General features: G+C 40.3%; 1 long non-coding RNA gene across 1 annotated transcript; it reads right to left on the bottom strand.

Moving 5' to 3' along the window:
• Positions 1-5,337: 5,337 nt before the first annotated feature.
• On the bottom strand, positions 5,338-7,847 carry LOC147838553 (uncharacterized). Its single transcript, XR_015522197.1, has 2 exons — positions 7,457-7,847; positions 5,338-7,350 (listed from the first exon to the last, which is right to left on the bottom strand). It is a non-coding gene; the product is annotated as an uncharacterized LOC147838553 (long non-coding RNA).
• Between the last annotated feature and the right edge of the window lie 9,256 nt (positions 7,848-17,103).

Below are 17,103 nucleotides of genomic sequence, written 5' to 3'. Positions count from 1 at the left end.
GGTTTAACAGAAAAGAAATTCATAAAGGTTCGTAACCATCAAGTGGCGCTTAAAGCATGCGACCTGCTTATGCTTCCTTCCTTAAGCGCTGGAATAGAAGCCATTAAATTATTAGCTATCCAATTTCATCCTCAGTATATCCTTTTTACACAGATGCTGCCCCCTTCGTGGGGTATATCATCGGGGCCACCAATGCGCTTCTAACGGGCAATATCGTCAATACATTCTGAAAAAAAAAAAAAAAATAAATAAATAAAAATAAAAAATTACTGTTGTACATGTTCCTAGTTGCATAGGAAATCGCTGACTCTCTTTTTGCTTTATTTTCAGAAACTGGTATCAGAAGCAGAGCCGCAGCTGACTCAATCTCTCCTTTTAAGATGATAATCCCATAACCACAGCATACACAATTTGCGTCAGCATGCATTTATACATTTTAAGTTACCCCAGAACACCTCATCAGTTTCTCACTGCTCAACACATCCACACATTCCGTTCAATACCATTTTTGGTTTCAAAACACCTTAAAGTCATAGGACTATTCAGGCTTCCCACCAGATTCATAATCCAGTCACTCATTCAGAATTGGAGCCACCACCACAGCAGCACACAAGGGCTATCGTAACAACACATACAAACACTAGGAAGGTGGTCTCCCGACGCCTTCAAATCTTATATCTGACTCAGTCACAGCCATCTCAGGGAAGCTCAGAGGACCCTCACCAGCAGACGCAGTAATCCCAGCGGCCAAGCGCATGGGCCTAGTCCAGGGAGAGAATACGACCCAACCATACCAGCTTCCCGAGGGCAGAGGAACTACCCAGTCTCCCAAGGGCGCAGGCATGACCCAGCCATCTAACTTTCTTTCTTCCTTCCAGCTGATTTGCACTCAGCCTTCTCCCCCTTTTCACTCACCTAACTCCAGTAGGAGTTCTCTCCCTGCCCAGGCCCCCTTGTCAACCCTGCCCCCCCCGGCCGCTGCCACAGAAGTTTTCACTGCCCCCCAACTTTTCTAACTTCTGTAGGACCCCACCCCCCCCCATGGCTCTGGCCCCCGCAGGGGCGTTACCCCGAGCTTCGATTCCCGCAGGAATCATCTCACTGCCCTGGCCTTAGCTTTTTATATTATATGTCATTCCATAATGACATATAGTATAGCACTATTTATTTTTCTCTCTGTTTGATTTTATTTATATAAATATATATCTATATGCACCCACGCATATAAATATGAATTTATATATAGTGCTGTCACCCTCACGCTCTGTTCCCGCAGGAACACCCCCAGAGCACCTATACTGCCCGTCACCCTCCAGTAAGAGTCTTCACCTCCCCCTCATCTTTCCCGACTCCTACTGGAGCCAGCTAAATAGCTCACCCAACCCCGAGCTGTGACATGAGTCATGTCACCGACCCTCCCCGGCCCTAGCTTTTATTTATGTTTATTTTTGTTTATTTCTCACACTTATCTTTTATTTTTAAAATTTATTTATATATATGTATATATATATGCACCCACGCATATAAATATATATTTATATATAGTGCTGTCACCCTCAAGCTCTAACTCCCGCGGAGTTAATCCCGAGCACCGGACCCCCGCAGGGGTCATCGCCCAACTGCCATTTCACCCTCCAGCTGGGGCTTCACCGACCATTCCTTTTCCCGACTCCAGCTGGAGATGGCACATACAGCTCTCTCTCCCGCAGGAGAGTCAAGAGCTTCAACTCTCGCAAGAGTCAGTAAAAACGCCCCCCCAAGGCCCTAGATTACCCCATTATATATTTATATAGCTATATGTTTCATATAAATATATAATTATATATAGTGCTGCCACCTCCCAGCTCTATCTCCGCAAGGAGTGTTCCTCGAGCAAATTACTCCTTTAGAGTCCCCGCCCCCCCTGCCCCCCTTCACCCCCCTCTCCAGCCGGAGTCCTTCCTTCCCCTTCCCTTATAATGACTCCAGCAGGATTCCCACCCACCCCATGGCTCTGACCCCCGCAGGGGTCTCCCCGAGTCTCTACTCCAGCAGGAGTATTCACAGCCCAAGCCAACTCTGCTCGGGTTCCCGCAGGAACCTGTTTCACCCTTTGCTCCAAAGGAGCCCTCTTTACCTTTTCTTTTTCAAATAACTATATCCAGCAGCCGGATATAGCATTTCAAGCCTTTTGGGGAGTTTCTTCGAATACACGGCTGCTGTCCTGAGCTTCATGCATTTGGGGAGCTCTCGAGAACCACCTGATCTCGTACTCCCCTCACATGCTCTATGGACCTGGCGGGAGCCCTGGGCTCAACTATCTCCGAGCTCAGGGTTCTCTCCCGGGACAGCATGCCAAACCTGCTTACAGCTGTCAAGCAATATCTAAGTGTGAACTCTTGAAGTGAAGTTTTTAAACTAATTTCGAGAGGAGCACGTGATATAATTGACAGCAGCTGGCCACCTATCTACACTCATTAGTTAGCCAATCAGATCTATCCTAACCCACTATAAGTAGCCTAGCTAGACATTACTCCCTTATCTTCGTTTTCCGAAGAAACCCCCCATCCACCCCTTTCTCCTCCTTTTCTCCTTTACATAAAGGGGAGCTCTCTAGAACCACCTGATCTCGTACTCCCCTCACATGCTCTATGGACCTGGCGGGAGCCCTGGGCTCAACTATCTCCGAGCTCAGGGTTCTCTCCCGGGACAGCATGCCAAACCTGCTTACAGCTGTCAAGCAATATCTAAGTGTGAACTCTTGAACTGTTTTTAACACTTTTACTTAACAGTAGCTTAAAGGGGTGGTCCACTACGATATCATATTTTGAACTTTAGTTGATGTGTAATGTAGCGGTGTGTACATAAGCGGCATCTCTGAATGTAAAATGCTCAAAGTTCAGTACAAAGGGAGACCTTGCATTTGTAAGAAAAAATGATGATGACGAAGAAAATCTCAATGAAGATGTTTATTCAGCATAGCAGTCTCAAAATACAAGGCTGTACCTTGGGTTCACCGGAGTCAGAATGAACCCTGAACATTCTTAAACTCAAACCTTTATACCGTTTTTGATGTTGCCTTTAGATGTTAATGAAGTTGCTCCTTGGCTGTTGACCCAGCTGTTCTCCCTATCTCTCCATGTTAATGCAGTTTCAACACCATTGATGAGATGGTTCTTTGTGCACCACACCCATCCCCATTCTACAATTGTTACCATTTGGTTGAGATGTAGTCACCTCAAACAATGCAGAGACAAGACCTTGTTGACTTCTCTTTTCTCTCATAAGTCAGCCTTTTGGGAAATGAGCATCAATTCACCATTTAGAGTGGAAGTTGGGTCGAGGCAGACTCCTTTCTTACAGTCCCCTCTCTGATGCTCTTTGGCCCAGAAAGAAGCATCACAACCACTCTTTCACACATTACACCTCCCTTCATGGGCAGGTGCCCAGTGGCGGTAAAGCCCTGGCTTAAGTTGTTCTTGGCTGGGCACCAAAGAATCTTACCCGTCTTGGGGTCATCACCTCATGCACACTGGTTATTGCTCCATCCAATTAGGCAAGTTGTCATAGTCTCTTCTTCAAATTTGGAACTATAAAATATAAATAATTTCTTGGGTTTAGGACAGGAGCACATGAGAACCATGACATCTAATGTTCTAATGTATCAGTCTAAAAAGTACTACAGCCAAAAGCCAAAGGAGCAAGAACATCAATCAATAGAGAAAATTGTGTGTGTGTGTGTGAGTGTGTGCGTGCGTGCGTGCGTGCTTGTGTGTCTGCATGCTTGTATGCAAGCATCGTTTCTTCTCGTTCATTTTCTTAGCATGTACATTTTTTCATATGTACAACCATTGCATAGTATTGTCCATTTTATGCAAGCATTGTTCTTTTTTTTTCTCACTGTGTCTATTTTATCAGCGTATAAATCCTCATTAAAATCCAAGTGAAATCCACATTAAAAATCACACCATAAGAACATTAAACATTGCATTAACTACACTTCATGAACATTTACTACACAACAAGTATTTGTGAGTGCAAGCATTTACCTTTTTTTTTCTTTTTTTTTTTTATGTGTCGACAGTGTTAACATCCTCATTATAATCCACATTAAAATCAAACATTAGAATCATTAAACATTCATATTAACTACACCACATTTGCATCCACTAGATAACAAATGTACACTCCCAGCACAACAAACATTTGTTTGTGAAAAGTTTCCTGTGTTTTTTTTTTTTTTTTTAAACACATTGTGTCCACTTTTTTCAGCATGGACATCTTTTATCCAAGTGTGCATTCAAGGACAGTAATATATAATATATAATCTATCTGTATGTATGTATGTATGTATGTATGTATGTATGTATGCATGCATGCATGCATGCATGTATGTATGTATGTATGTATGTATGTATTCGTTTCTTTATATGTCAGTCTGTGGCCTTAGGCTTTTAGGCCTTCAATGTGGGTCCGTATTTTTACCATTTGTTTTCATTAACTTCCAAGTTTCTAAAAATGGTTTGATCTTCTCTTTCTCTTATCCACTGTTCAGTCTCTTCCATCTGGACAACAAGTCTCACTTGAAAAAGCAGTCACTGGTATTCCATTTGTGCTGTTCCAACTTTTCTGTGTCTCTGGGTTTCTAGAACTTCATCAGCATCCCAACATCTCTTGGTTCTTAATCTCATTGGCATCTCTTGGTTTCTTGATCATCTTCACCATCTCTGAGTTTCTAGATGTAATCTGGGTCTTGACAATTCTAATTGATGCTGGACCTGGAGCTTTGGATCTCTGTTTGGTTTCTGTGATCAAGTTTTTTTTTTTGGTTTCTGTCTCTCATCCAGGCTTGAAAGTTTTGATCAATACTGGGCCTGGGGTTCTGGATCTCTCTGTTCTCTTGAAGAACCTTGTTCTTTGCATAATCTCCTCGTGGTCATACTGGCCTGTCTCACCCATGACTGGATTATCTTTCACCACACCTTTCAATCTGGAACGAGAATAAAAAGAAGAGGTTGCCCCCCCTTTCCCACACAAGTATCTTCTCACATTAAAGCATCAAACAACAGTAATATTATTTAAAAAAATAATTACATTAAAACATGTATCATATATTACATTTAAACAATCAATATAATTTAAAATAATTTCTTAGAAATTATACAGAATCACCCCCGTTTTGATAGTAATAATATCTCTATAATATTGTACTATCATGAAACATTTTCTCCAATTCACATCAGCAGCTGCTTGAGACTGAGTTACAGTCATTTCCATGCAGGGATGTGTCTGAAAAGGTGTGAATGGGTCCTTCCTTCATTCCTTTTAACTCTTCCAGCTGGTTTTCTAGTCTGGCTATTTTCTTATGTAAATCTTTATAACTTGTCTTTCTTTTGACTGAAACATGACACTGTATTGCCTTGTGTCCCATAATTCCACATCTGAAACAAACAACTTCCTGGTCTTTCCTCATTTTCGCTAAACAATGTCTTGCTATGTGACCATTTTTTCCACATGCATGACAAGCAATGCTTTGAGATTTTGCACTCTTCTGGCAATGTCTCGCAATGTGACCAGCTTTTCCACATGCATAACAAAGAACAACACCCATTGAGTTCACACTTGTAAATTTCCTTGCTCTGTGATGGAAACCATTGGATGAGCTTGAATATTCTCTGCTTGCAAAGGCAGCAACAGGATATCTCGCATCTTTCATTTGCCTCTGTGAATTTGCATTATTGTTGTAAAACTGTGTCATTTTACCAATAATTTCATTATAATCAGAGAGTGGTGTCACAAGCATTGTCACAGCAGAATGGGTGTGTGGGTCACACTTGTTGATCAAGGCAGACTTGAAACTGACGTCATCATAAGTAATATCAGGATTGCCACTAAATGTTTTAAACATCTCCAACAATCGCTCAGAAAATGCTCTTGGGTGTTCCCCTCTCTTCATGTGTGTCTCAGATATTTTATCCCAGTTAACAGACATCACACCCAAGACTTCAAGCAGTGCCTGTTTCCTCTCTGACTTGTTTGCCATTTTGTCTTTTACTTTCTGACCTAAAGCTCCAAACAAAGTTTCAGGCAGGCACATTCTTAGCAACACACATGCATCACCATCTGTATATTTGTACACCTCTGCATATTCCTCTAACCTCTTTAGGAAATCTAAAGGATCTTGTTCAGTAGGATCAAATTTTCCAATATTTGCAATCACAGCTTCTAGTTCATTTGGGTTAAACCCTCTAACCGTGTTATGGGTCGTTGATTCAACCCCTGCTTCAGTAATATGCATGGTGGTATTAGAGTGAACTGGTGCCATAGGAAATCTAACTGTACACTCTGAGCATTGACTTCTGACTGACTGAGAATCTCTTTCCCATTCCTCATCATCTTCCTGAATTTCTGTCATTTCTGGAACTCTATTTGCGTTTAATGTCTCACTTGTGTTATTCTCTGTTAGGCCATTCTTTATGAAGAAGTTACAAGTAGCCCTTGCTTCTTCCAAATTAATGTAGAATGTTTCTACAGATGATGCCAACAAGTCTTTATGAGTTTTCAGACGTGTTATCTCATTCTGCATTCTGATCTTCTCTTCCTTCCATAATGCTTCACTAGCCTGGTAATATTTTGAAGCATTTATCTCAACACTGAGTCTTTCATTTTCAGCTTCTAACTCCACTACTCTCTTTCTAGTTACCTTGTATGATGCAAGAACAGCTTGAAGTGCATTGGCAATTTTTCCTTTATTGTTCTTTGGCATTTTGGAAAAATTTTCAAATTTAGAGATAGCCCATTCATATGGCTTATCTACGACTTTCTCTATACCATCAAAAATTCCAACTGAGCCATGCTTAGCAATGTATTTAACCATCATATCTTCCATTTTCACAATCTTATTAAGTTCACTTGAGTAATTCAATAGATTTTAGTTCTTTACTGACTAAACATTACCAAGTTATTTAATACTTGATACAATTATTCACTGCTCCTGTGCAAATGAATAATAACAAAAAAAAAAAAAAAAAAACAAGACCATTAAAATGTCTGTACTTCAGTGTCTATTGAACATAGACACTCTCCATCAGGCCTCAAATTCTACTCTCAAAACAATGTTTATCTGTATGTTATCAGATAAAACCAATCTGCATCAGTCCTTTGTGTTGTAATTTAAAAATCAAAACACTGCTACATTACATCAGGCAAAACCTCAAGAAAATGATCTTTAACAGTTCCAGACACCCTACCAAATATATTTTCTGTGACCACACTGCATCAAATCAATTCAGTTACTTTTGAATTTATAAAGAATTATGAAAACTTTATAAACCAGTTTCACTTATGCTAGAAACATATTTTTAGAAATTACTTTAGAAACAACATTTCCAATACAACTCTGCCACTAGAATCAACACAGTTCAGCACAGTTTCATTCACTTTAGAAACCTAAACTTCAGCCCTTTGCTTCAATTACTTTAGAAACAACAATTTAATACAATTCTGCTACCACACTACATCGGGTTAATTCAGTTTAGTTAGAATCTTAAACAAAATTGGCAGAATAGTACAGAATAGACTTAAGAACTCCTTCTGCTAAAACTGAACAATACAATTTCTCTTCTGTCTTAAATTTTCTTTTCTAGATTTTTTTAAAACAAGGGGGATTCCTAACAACAAACATTTAATAAGAAAACCTGCTTTTCTTACCTTTCTCTCCTTTGTTGTTTTGGAAGTCCTCGCTGGATGACTCGCCAGTGTAAGAAAAAATGATGATGACGAAGAAAATCTCAATGAAGATGTTTATTCAGCATAGCAGTCTCAAAATACAAGGCTGTACCTTGGGTTCACCGGAGTCAGAATGAACCCTGAACATTCTTAAACTCAAACCTTTATACCGTTTTTGATGTTGCCTTTAGATGTTAATGAAGTTGCTCCTTGGCTGTTGACCCAGCTGTTCTCCCTATCTCTCCATGTTAATGCAGTTTCAACACCATTGATGAGATGGTTCTTTGTGCACCACACCCATCCCCATTCTACAATTGTTACCATTTGGTTGAGATGTAGTCACCTCAAACAATGCAGAGACAAGACCTTGTTGACTTCTCTTTTCTCTCATAAGTCAGCCTTTTGGGAAATGAGCATCAATTCACCATTTAGAGTGGAAGTTGGGTCGAGGCAGACTCATTTCTTACACATTTTACAGAGTTAGCTTAGCAAAGCCTACAATGAACAAATTTTGGGGACCACAAAAAAATTCTTCCGGGACTTGTGAGATCACAAACGTACTTTTACAACACTGTTACGGTTTATTCTTTAGTTAGCCTTCTTCGATATTATCATTATTATCTTCGTGATTGTGCTGTGTATGTGTAAGTATGTAAGATTTGAAAGCTTCAGAAGACCAGCGACCAAGAGTCTGGATCTGATGGTGTGAGAGCCCGTTAGAGGCTGCTGTAGTGGCTGCGCCAATCCTGAATGAGTGGCTGGAAAAGGGCTCTGGGGAAAAACCTGATAGGCAAAGGATTTCTTTAAGGGGTTTTTGAAACCAGAATCGAGATACTGGACGGTTAGCGTCGTCAGTAAAAAGCGGGGCCAGTGGGTTAGCCTCTTGAGATTTTCTTAGATTAAGATAGGCTAGGAGGGTTTGGAATGGGCGTGTAGGTGAAGGTATATCGAAAATGAGGATAGAGTGTCCTCTCTGGAATTGATCTGTTTTGCTTTGTTTGATAAGGAAAGAGATAGTTTCCCTGTCTTGCAAAGCTAGATCTGAGATGGTGGGGTGGAGTAGAGGGTTAAATTTAGATGTAACTGTTAATTCAGAACATCTAAGAAACCCAAAAAATGCTAGATTGAACATAGCATCTAAGGTGCGGGCTGTATGGGAGGAAATGTAACCTTTACGAAGGGTGTAGATGCATGAGGTAAGGATTTTGAGTGTGATGGGTTGTCTAGCATCGGGGCTGGTGGGGTGGTTTTTCTGAATACCTTTGATAAGAAGGGAGGTTTACGAACTTGTGATGGCGTCGGAAGGGGACCCATGGATTAATTTATGAAAGAACTGGATCCCGCTAAGGTAGCTCTTTATTGAACTGGCTTGTAGGTGGTTTGCGTTGTGAAGGTGGGATATAAAGGAAGTGATAGAGAGAAGAGAAAAATCAGGGAAAGGAAGTTGGTGTAGAGTATGGAATTGTTTGAACGAATTCCATGCTGTGAGGTATGCATTGAGGGTTCTGGGAGCTATTGCTTGCAGGATGAGAGATAGAGAAGTTTGATGAAGATTATGAAGTGGGTGGTTTATGGCAATATCGTTTCTGAATACGGAGGTACAGGCGTTGGGTGAGGGTCTGCTTCCGGGGCCAGTTGCCAGAATTTCTGTAGAGAGAAGCAAGAGAGAGAGTCAGCAATTTGGTTCTTGCAACCAGGTACATGTTCAGCAATCATGATAAATAGTTTTTTAGCAGATATCCGGATAAGGCGTCTTAAAAATGGTATAAGTGACTGGGAGTGAGAGCGCCTTTTGTTAATGCAATGCACTGTGGCTTCATTATCGCAGTGAATAAGAATGCTAGACGTAGACCATTCGTCCCCCCACAAGATGGCTGCTGCGACAATGGCGTAGAGTTCAAAGAGGGCTGAAGAACATTGGTCTTTATAGTGTCCTTTATAGTAGCCGCCGAAACCAATTGAGGGGGCAGCGTCTGTGTATAGGTTAATGTCAATGGGGGATGTTGTTAAGTCGCTATAGAAAAGGAACAGCCGTTCCATTGCTTAAGGAAAGAGATCCATAAGCAGAGTTCGTCGCGACTTGGCTTAGAGAGAACAATTATTTCTTCTAAACCTTGAACTGTGGTAGATAGTTGAAGGAGGTGGGAAATAAAGGGGCGGCCCTGTGGAATGATGCGCATAGCGAAATTTAGATGGCCGAGAATTGATAGGAGTTCTCGTTTTGTGCACATCTGTTTTTCGAGGAAGATTTGGGATAGAGAAATGATCCGATCGATTTTCTCTTTAGGGAGGGATGCTTGAAATTTATGCGAGTCTAGATTAATGCTCAGAAATTGGATTGAAGTACTGGGACTTGAAGTTTTTTCCTCTGCTAGAGGAATTCCGAGATCAGCGAAAACTTGTTGGGTGATCGCTAAGTGTTTGGCTGGAGGAGATGACGGGGGAGAAATAATGAGAAAATCGTCTAGAAGGTGGATGAGGTATGGAATTCCGTAATTATTGGATAGAATCCAGCATAATGCTTCTGACATCATGTCAAATATTTTTGGGCTGCTTTTGCATCCGAAGGTTAGTCGGACTGCAAAATAGAATTGATTGCGCCAATAAATGCCAAAAAGGTGCCAGAAGTCTGGGTGGATTGGCATGATTTTAAAGGCAGAAGAGATGTCTACTTTGGCAAGCCAGGCGTTATGGCCGGCTATCTTTATAAGAGAGATTGCTTGATCGATGTCGTGATAGTTGAGCGTATATTCTTCTAGTGGTATCGTGTTGTTAATGCTAGGGAAGGAGCAATTGTGTTGGGACAAAAGGTCGACTATAAGGCGTTTTTGCCAGAAAATTTTTGAGTAGCGACACCAATGGGGCTAATGCGCGAGATATTAAATGGAGGAGCCTTGAATGGTCGAATCATGAAGTTGTCGATTTCTTTTTAATAAGATAATCGACGGTTTCAGGTTCGGAGGTTGCAGACTGCAGGTTAGGACAGATTGGATAAAGTGAAAAATGGAATGTATCCTTTGTGAAGAGGATGTGGAGTGTAATAGGTTGGATGAGGGTCAGCTTCTGGAGCCAGCAGTCATGATCTCTAAAATAGAAAAAACAAAGAGAATCAGAAATTAAATCTTTGCAAAATAATACAAGTATGGCAGACATGAAAATTGTTTTAGTTGATATCCATGTGAGGCATCTTAATAAGGGCATGGGCGGCTGTAAATGGAAGCGCTTTTGTTACTGCATGGTCCGATAGCTTCATTGATACGATGTGCAAGGATGGTAGGGGTGGGTGTTCGTCTCCCCATGGGATGACAGATGGATGGAGAGCTGAGGATATGGGATATGGCTTGTCTGGTGGTCCTGGAAAACTGGTACCTCTTGAAGACTGAGCATGTGAAGTGATAGTAAAGTTTAAATTTCTATTTATAACAGTCAAGTGGGAAGTTTGTTTCTTTGCCGTTTTCACATCCGACTGACTTGCTATATAATCTTATATGACGCTTTGTAAATCAACACATGAGTCACTGGCGTATTACAATTGGAGTTCTGTGCTTGATGGCATAATGTTTTTCAATAGCTTGCTAATATTTACTGGTTGGGTAATAATCTATTCAGAAGTTAAATGTCTAATGGAATTTTTATTTTTTTTTATCTTAACTTAACTAAATTTACAAGCGTGTCTGGCCTATTTATTCATAAGGTCTTTGCAACAGAGTCAAGAGAGAGGGCGGGACCATCTCCAGTCTTTTAGCTCATTGGATGGTGACGCTTCTCTTTACAGCTATTGGCTTAAGGAGTTTCAGTCAGGCCATGCAAAAGGTGCAAAAAGCCTGGCGGCCATTTTGTTGATCAAATTCAACATTGTTTATGGCTGGAGCTGCTGCTCTGCTGAACACATTCCAGCAAACAATCTGTTAAACGCTGGATCGCATGTGTACTGCTAGGAGAAGGTGAGGGTTCAATTTTATTGCAATAATTTTGGAGTTTTGGCTTATGTCTTGCTGGGAAATAAGGTTGAAGACACGGCAGATGCGTTGTGGAGGCTCTTTAAAGTGGAAGATTTTGGTGTTGTTGTTTAAGCTGTTGATGAAATTGTTGGAGTTGTAGTTGTTTGAAATGGTAGTAATAGTAGTTGTTGTTGTTGTTGTTGTTGTTGTAGCTTGTATATTGTAGCTTGTAGATTAAAGCTTTTAGATTGTATATTGTAGATTGTAGCTTGAAGCTTGTAGATTGAAGCTTTTGTAGCTTGAAGCGCATGTAGCTTTTGTAGTTGATGAGCGGAGCAGAGCGTTCTTCCAAACGAAGATCCTGAAGATTGTAGCTTGTTGCTGCTTTGGTTGTCCATGCTGGTTTAGAGTTGGTTCTTCAACGGAGCTAGCTACGGTGAAGCTGCTTCTTCCAAACGAAGATAAAGTGAACTGAAAACTGAGGCTATTTATAGTAGCTCATATGATTGGAAGATTAGTGATTAGCAAATGCGAGACTGGCGAGACTGGCCGTGATAAATCATAAGCATGTGATCCTCTCGAAATTAGTTTATGAATAAACTTCACTTAATCGGACACATATTCTGGTCTCTAAATAGAGAATTGTATTTCTGGTTTCGTGTCCTTTTGTGTTGCTAACCCCTTGCCTAGACGAGCCTTGAAAAACTGGGGTTCGTAACAGCGCACACACACACTGCGCAGCTAAGGGGCGTGGCCAGAGGCACTGTAATTTTACAGCAGAAAAAGCTAAAATGCGTCCAAATGCTGTTATTCCCACAGAGCTTCTTCTGTTTCTGTATTTGAGCTTCTAATGGACACGTGTGGAGGGTGAAGGACGATTTCTGTGTGGAGTTTGCATGTTCGCGTGGGTTTCCTCCTGGTTTCCCTCACAAGTCCAAACACGTGCTATAGGTGAATTGGGTAGGCTTAATTGTAGTGCATGTATGTGAATGTGTGTGTATAGGGGCTTCCCAGTAATAGGTTGCGGCTTGGAGGGCATCCGCTGCATAAAACATATGGTAAATAAGTTAGCGGTTCATTCCGCTGTGGCGATCCCAGTTTAATAAAGTGACAAAGCCGAAAAGAAAATTAAACTAGTGTATGTATAAATTTGTTATAAATGGGTTGTTTTTATTCCAGTGACATAGATTAAATGTTTATATATGCATTACATATGCACTGCTTATATTATTTTACTATTTGTACACCAAAATAAGTAGTGAATGTGCGTGTCCATGAAAAGGCATGTGTCAGTGTGGTAATGTGGGCTGGTGTGGCCACACTGCCAGGGCTAATTTTTTAGTTCCAGTCTGCCTCTGGACGTGACTTGGAGCCGATCGACGAATCACAGCACATTATGATGAATGACCAATCAGAGTCACTTGAGGGCGGGTGTAACGAGAAGACTGACACGGAGGGATCCATTTTGCAGTATTTAATAGACACAGTTCAAACACAAACATACAACACGCACTAAAGTGCGAACTCACATCAACAGCATTCAATATTGGTCATGGGGCTGGCGGCTGACAGACACAGGGTGATATAACAGACATGGATCAGTGGCAGGCGGCGTGGTTAAGAGTCAGTATAACAAGCGTGGGTCGAGGGCAGGCAGTGTGGTTCAGAGTCCATATAACAAGCGTGGGTCGAGGGCAGGCAGCGTGATTCAGAGTCCGTATAACAAGCGTGGGTCGTGGGCAGGCAGAAGGCAACTCAGAGTCAAAAACAGTCCGGGGTTATGCACCAACTCAGAGTTAAGCGCGCACACCGTGACTATAAAAAGGCATTATCAATGGAGCGCAGATATTACGAGTGACCATGGCAACATCTTAAAAAAAGAGATCAGCATTTCTTTCTCCAGCTGAACTTGATCTGCTCATGCAAATTTATAGCAAATATGAGTATATATTTAAAAAGAAGCAACCATCAGTGAAACAGACAGCGTGGGAAAACAGCTGCTCAAGTTAATACGTAATTTTTAATTTTAAGTATTTAAACATTTTAAGTATAATAAAATAAGTAATGTAAAGTGTGACGTTTATACTTTTTTTTTCTAAACTTATACACTTTAATCAGTTTTATTAGATTTAACAGTGCACTTGTGTGTCTGCCTTTTTATTGATCAAGTGATAGAGGTTGATATAACATTAAGAAGGTAAGCAGTAATAAAATAATTTAGACAGAATAATAATCCCATTAATCTAGAAACAGTGCATGTCGAAGGTTAATTATTTATGAAAAAAGGACAAGCCTCGTACGTGACTTTGATCTGTGTGACAAAAATGTAGGCAATAGCTGTTTCCATCAAAATATAGGCTATTACATAAATTTGTGCAAAACTGGAATAACGCCTAAAAATAAAGCAGCGTTTTTATCCAGAGTCGAAGAGAACACAATCGTCACTTCCTGATTAACTTGCGCCAAATATCAACAGTAAAACAGAATTTACTGAGGTAGAATAAGCTGCGTTAATGATTTTTTATTTAATTAATGTACCTGAGCCTCAGAAGACAATTGACACAATGAACACGTGGGGGCGTTTGAAGCCAGACGCGGAGATCTTGACACGCTCCAGATGCTCGGAGGTAATTAATAATATAGACTAATACTGAAACAGGTAAGGCATTTTAGAATCACTAAAACACCATTTAAGATGTTCTGCAGTGTGCTCAGTCTGCTGGTTTGTCCTTTCACACACATTTTCATCATCATCTCTAACAAACCTTTTTTTAATGTACATACTGTAATTTGTTAAGTGCACTTCGTAGTTTATGAACATCTTTTCTTATCAAATAAAAGTTTAACCTACTCAGTTATGCACATGTTTTATTATGCGTATTTTCAAAAGTTATGTGAATCATGACGTTTCCATCAATCTTTTTTATGGGCATCTCCAAAATGAGCTCTAAAATAGGTGTGTGGAGACGTAAGACTAATGCGAGAAATACCACTTCATCTTTAAAAAGGGGAGGAGACCGACAAAAACTCAGAGTTTAGAGAATAAAACCTGCTTCGGACCAGGTTAGATTCACAGAGTAAGTTACCACGGTAACTGACTCTGAGTTAAAGTTACCTCTCTTTCAGAAACAGGCTTGACTTACCCTGCTTTCTCGAGTTTAACAAACCTGCCATTTTGAAACGGAAAACCCAGAGTTTCTCTCATTTCAGGGTTAAACTACTCTGAGATTTCACTTAACCTGCTTTCTGAAACAGGCCCCTGGTGTTTGAGTGTGGCTTATATGGGGAACGTGGGTCGTTAACGGGATTCAGTTCAGGTGTGTGCACAATCAGTTTAGGCGGATGATGTAATGCTTAGAAGTCTGAGGATGGCTGCCTCTGCTGGCCAGTGAGGGGAATGACTGGGACCGAATCGGTGACAGCGGGCCTTTCGGAGGAACTAGGAAATTCGTTTTCATGTTAGCTGAGTAGCTGTGTATAATCAAAGTGAGATATATGAAAAAATAACGTGATTTCCTTCAAGTGAAACATGAGCACACATTGCTCTGCATCTTATAAACACAACCAAGCTTTAAAATTACATTCTGGACCACCCCTTTAAACATGTCCATGGTGTGAAATAGCAAAAAAAAAACAACTTTTAATCATACACAAATAGCATGAGAGCGACACAAATTTTCATATATATATATATATATATATATATATATATATATATATATATATATATATATATATATATATATATACATTTTTTTTCTCCAAGATTTGTTGGACACCAAAGGAGAAGTTGATTCAGAATGCTTCAGTAGTCTTTGGCAATGATGCTCCATCTAGCACCAGCATTGGGCCTAGGGAGTGCCATGATATTGCAGCTCAAACCATCACTGATCTATATAGCAGTGGCTATAGCAGTCAGTCAAGTATATTGACCCTGTGGAGCTCCAGACCAACAGCTTTGGTGGAAACAGGAGAGCTGATGTGCACATTCAATTGTGCAGTGAGTTGAGCAGCTGTGCTTTTATGTTTGTGGATACACTTGGTGTTAGCAACCCGATATCCCTTTCAGACATCTTCCTCTTGTGTCCATAGTAAACTCCTGTTGGATGTGGTTCATCTTCTTGGTGGTTTGCTTACATTACTCTAGATACTGGGGCTCTCGATACTTTACAGACTTGCTGTCTTAGTCACAGAAGTGCAAGCGAGACGTACACCAACAATGAATCCACTTTGGAACTCTGATATGTCAACATATGACATAATGTTGTGTGCATTGCAATATTTTAATCAAAACAGTGCTATTAATCTGCTAATTAAACCCTCACACTCCGCTCTTACTGGTGGAATGTGCAATCAATTTTGCAAGATTGGCCACCAGCTGCTCAAATTTAAACATGAAACCTCCAACACTAAATTGGACAGTATTTTAACTTCATTGTCCAAACCCTGTACTTTCACAATCCATATTAATTGTGTTTTGAAACCATAAATGTCATTTCAACCACATGCTGTCTTTTCCACCTCAGAGGGCAGTGTGGTGGAAATTACATTTCCAGTTTATTGAATTCTTTTTTTTTTACATAGCATCACTGATTAGCTTTGCATTGATACTAGCATTTAATGAATACAAAACACTCTTACTTACCTTAATTTAGTTAGATTTTTAAAAACACCTTTGAAGGTACAACATGTTTGGAAATGACGTAGAATAAATTTATTACCCTGTCAAGCAATATTTACCGTGATTTTTCTACATGTGTTGTTGATGAAAATTTAAAATTCCTCCAATTTGAACGTGCTCTGATGACACTAATAAGTTTCATAGAAACCACCTAAATAATAATGATACTGTGCTACAGCTGTCACGGTTGCAGGTTTGTGCGCTTCTCCGGAGTGTATGTTTGATCACGTGGGTTTGTTTTGTTTTGGTTGTCCATGTGGATTTGTTAGGCTCACGTGTTATGACGACACTCAGTTGGTCTGATTAGTTCGCCAGCTGAGGCTCATCATGGTGCCTATATCTGGGCGACGCTTTTGTGTGTCTGTGTCAGTTCGTTACTATCACTCATGTTTGTGTGTCTGTGCTCAGGCCCTGAGGAGTTATCTGGATCTGGTTTCCCCGTTCTGTTTCCTGCCCTGTGTTCTGCGTCCTTCTAGCCAGGCACTATTTGTCTTATTGTCATATACAATAAACTTGTTCACTTGCATTTGGATCCTCTCTGACTTTCTTTGAAACGTAACAACAGCTATATTTTGTATACAAATTAATATTGATAATAGTCTCACATCTATTACTATAAAATATTTAACCCATTTCACTGAGACAGATATCCAAATGGAATTAATGCAACGGGGTGTAATTCATGTAAAAAGAATTACAATCAGGAGAAAAGAGCAGATTATCAAAACTGGAACCTACATCATGACTTTCAATAAACCACATCCACCAAAAAAG

The sequence above is a fragment of the Danio rerio genome, chromosome 22 (genome assembly GCF_052040795.2).
Source record: "Danio rerio strain M-AB ecotype USA chromosome 22, GRCz13ab, whole genome shotgun sequence".
NCBI lineage: Eukaryota > Metazoa > Chordata > Actinopteri > Cypriniformes > Danionidae > Danio > Danio rerio.
The sequence above is the reverse complement of the archived record's forward strand: the minus strand, read 5'-3'. Positions and strand labels throughout refer to the sequence as shown.